Raw genomic sequence first — 4,398 nt, forward strand, 5'->3', positions numbered from 1 at the left:
AGAGAGAGAGAGAGAGAGAGAGAGAGAGTGAGTGAGTGGGTGGGAGGCAGGAAGAGGGAGGGAAGGAGGGGAGAGAGGGAGGGGGGGGAGGGGGAGTGGGGAAAGAGAGAGAGAGAGAGAAGGTGGGGTGTCAGGGAGGAGGGGGGAGAGAGGGTGAGGGGGAAGGAGAGAGAAGAGAAAAGAGAGAGGGGGCAGGGGTAGGGGAGAAGAGAGAAAGAGGGGGCCGGGAGAGGGGACAGGAAGGAGGGAGGGAGGGAGAGAGAGGAGGGCAGAGGGGTGGTAGAGAGAGGGAAGCAAGCGTTCAGGCAGGGGATGGACAGGGGGTAGAGAGAGAGAGAGAAGGGGGCAAGAAAGAGAGGCAGAGAGAGAATGGGAGAGGGAGGGGACAAGTGAGGGAGAGGGAGAGACTCCAATGAAAACGCACATGTTTCATCATAAGATTGTTTAGTTGGTACGAGAGCATCATGCAGATGCTCAACAAATTCCAGTGGCAAACTGAGGAGAGACAGATCATAGGCTGAATAGGAGGGGACAGGAAAGATTAGTTGAGCATCTTGCAGAAAGCGTAATGGGAACTACAAGCACAAAAGGTAAAATCTCTGTGATTAATGTAATCAGTGGGGCACATTTTTTAGGTTAGAAGTTGGTTACAAACACACAATACTGGAAGAAATTAGAGCAGAACAGGACCCTAACACACTCCAAGAAAAAAAATTGGGGTACCACAAATGAATTATATGAATGGGATGGAAATTGCTAGATGTGATTCACATGTACAGATAAACAAATGATTACAATTACACAAAAATTGGATGATTTATTCAAGAGAAATAGCTTCACAAACTGAGTGAGTCAATAATGTGTTGGTTTACTTCTGGTCTTCATGTAAATAGTTATTCGGCTTGGTATTGATTCATAGAGTTGTTGGACATCCTCCTGAGGGACACTGTGCCAAATTCTGTCCAATTGACACATCAGATCATCATAATTCTGACCTGGTTGGAGGGCCCTGCCAATGATGCTCCAAACGTTTTCAGTTGGGGAGAGAGCTGTGACCTTGCTGGCCAAGGCAGGGTTCAGCAAGCATAAAGACAAGAAGTAGAAACTCTAGCCATGTGTGGGTGGGCAATATCTTGCTGAAACGTAAACCCTGGATGGCTTGCCATGAAGGGCAACAAAATGGAGCATAGAATATCGCCAATGTACTGCTGTGCTGCGGTAGATGACAACCAAAGGACTCCTGCTATAAAAAGACATGAAGCTGGATTCATTGCTGAAGATATAGTCCAGTCAATGTGATTCCAGGAGTTCTCATAGTGTATTTGCACCAGTCTGCACAAAAATAAAATTAATTTGTTTTCTCAGAACATTAGAGGGTTGAAAAACAAGACAGATGAGCTTCTTGTCTGTCTAGATAATGTGGAAAGTTCTGAAGTTTTAGATGTTCTGTACCTCTGTACCTCACTGAACGCAACGTAGCCACAAGGATAGAGAAGTTTTATCAGGGATTATAGTCTTGCTTCATTTTTGTACAGAGTTAACATAGAAAAAGGAGGATTTGTAATGTACGTAAAAGTTGGACACAAAGTCAAAAATAATTAAACAAATTGTTTTTGCATTGGTCACAACCTAGAAGCATGTGCTTGTCGGTAGTTGCTACATAATATTTCTCTGATAATTGTAACAGTTTACTAATCCCCACTAAGAAATGTTCAGCTGTTTATGAGAAATCTAAGTACATTATTGAGCTACCTGCCAGACAAAAAAATTACTACTTTATGGAATTTTCAATGTAGTTTTCTTAAAAGATACAGACAGGAAAAATTAACTAGAATCATCAGTTTGGTGTTTAAGGTCTAATGTCAGTAATAGATTTTCCAATTCCTTTGCAGTAAGATAGTATATTACTGATTAATAACACTTGGTAGACAGTGCTCAGACTGACACAACTAATGTGTACCCAATTTCTAATGGTCTCTCTGGTCATGATGCACAACAACTACAACCCTGTGGCAGGTTCATACAAAGCAGTGAGGCTTATTAATGAGAACAGAATACAATGTTATACGAGTATGTTACAAAGGTGGTATGGGATGAGGTATATACAGTATAGAAAGAGATCTCAATATCACAGTCAATTTATTCTGTAGTATTTATTTATTTTATTTAGCGTATGGCTCATAACATCACAGTAAAAATTACAGAAACAACATGATTTTTTAAAAATCACATACGTATAAACAGAACAATAAATATCAGTTTGTATATAAGGACACGACCAATTATAAATCTACACTCACAGAAGAGCAATCACAAGCAGACGTCCAGCTTAGATAATATATAGTTGATTTCCTCTTGGGTCGCCATTAGGAAATCCTGTGGGTCACCCTCATATGCCCTTAGCGGGCATTCCTACACAATGTGTTTGACCGTCTGTCTCAGTGCCACAGTCACAAGCGGCCGAAGGAAGTTTACCCCATCTCTGGAAGGTTTCGGCGCATCTCCCACAGTTGGTTCTGATGTGATTAAGAGTTGACCAAACTTTGCGAGGGCAATCAAATCCTTTTGATTTACTAAAGATGCATGGCACACTGTGGCAGTTAACTGCTGTTCTGGTCTCCCATTCCTCTTTCCATCGTCATTTATTTTAAAGTTGGTTTGGTGCAGAGCCTGTGCGGTCTTTAGTGGAGGATGCCTAGACCTACCTAGGTAGGAGACGAGGTACTGGCAGAAGTAAAGCTGTGGGTACCGGGCGTGAGTCGTGCTTCGGTAGCTCAGATGGTAGAGCACTTGCCCGCGAAAGGCAAAGGTCCCCAGTTCGAGTCTCGGTTGGGCACACAGTTTTAATCTGCCAGGAAGTTTCATAGCTATTGAATTCTTTTACGGTATTCTCTTTACATACATGATGTATTCTACAATCGCCCTTATCTGCAATTAGAGTTCCAATTTCTGCTACTTGGATCTGAGATTCATCTCTGCACATTACCTCTCATGTCTAACTTCTATACTAGCTGAGCCTGCTGTTGTTCTGTAGAATCTTACGGCTAGGCATGCACAGGTGATTTTTCAGTCGACACGACTAAGCAACTACTATTGCGAATACATTGTGGTGAGTGTCTTCAATACTTGGTGAAACAAAGGCAAAACCACGTCCACACATTGTGGGGTTAATGGCCACTCCTCATTACAGATGTCAGACATCGTAAGCTGGATGGGGTGGTAAAACAGGACAGGTGGCGAACTGTAGTGAAACTAACATCAGACTTTAATGCTGGGCAGAGTTCAAGTGTGTCTGAACACACACTGTACCAAACACTCTTAATGATTGGCCTCTGCAGCCAACAACCCATGTTCATCCCAATGTTAACACCACATCAGCACCTATGACTGAAATGGGCAAATGACCATTGGCACTGGATGTTAGCACAGAGGCAGAGAGTTGCATGTTTTGATGAATCCCAACACCTTTTTTATTATGCCGGTGGGAGGGTGTGAATCTATCATCTTCCAAGGGAACAGCTCCTTGAAACCTCTAATGTCAGATGGAGACAAGCTGGAGGTGGCTCCATTATCCTCTGGGGAACATTCACCTCCGCATTCAGGGGCCCAGTGTAGCCTGTGCAAGGCACCATGATGGCCAAGAAGTATCATACTCTGGTCGCAGGACATGTACTCCCCTTCATAACGATCAGGTTTCCTGAAGGCAGTGGCATATTTCACCGGGATAGTGTGCCACGTCACAAGACCAGGAGTGTAAGGGAGTGTTTCCAGGAACACAGCACCAAGCTCTAATAGATGTGGTGGCCACCGTAGCTCGCCAGATCTGAATACGACTGAACACATCTGGGATGTGATTGAACATGGCACCAGAGCTTACTGCCCCTCCCTAGATTTTACAGGAATTAGGTGACTTGTGTGTGCAGATGTGCTGCCAACTCCATCCAGTGATCTACCAAGGCCTCATTGCTTTCAATCCATGATGCGTCACCACTGTTATCTGGGCCAAAGGTAGACATCTCGGCTATTAGACTAGTGGACATAATGTTCTGGGTGATCAGTATACAACTGTAAATTTTCTAAGATTAATGGTGCCGGCATTGTGGGAATCAGCTGACACTGCCAACCCCTCACTGCTCAGCCCTAACGCAGAGGCAAGACACACCTCCCGCTGCTCCCAACAGCTACCCCCATCAGCCTGAGCTTGTCGTGGATATACTGTGTACTCAAATTATTTCAAGTGTATGACTCGTTATAATATTACACTAAAGGTGCTGATTTTCGGTTAAAAGGAATCTTTCAACTGAAATGCCATCATCTCAGTTTTTTGATGGTGAGATCTTGCAATTATCTTTCAGAAATTTTGGTTGGCAAATAAACCGACTTTTGGAGATCATCTTC

The sequence above is a fragment of the Schistocerca serialis genome, chromosome 9 (assembly GCF_023864345.2).
Source record: "Schistocerca serialis cubense isolate TAMUIC-IGC-003099 chromosome 9, iqSchSeri2.2, whole genome shotgun sequence".
Taxonomy (NCBI): Eukaryota; Metazoa; Arthropoda; class Insecta; order Orthoptera; family Acrididae; genus Schistocerca; species Schistocerca serialis.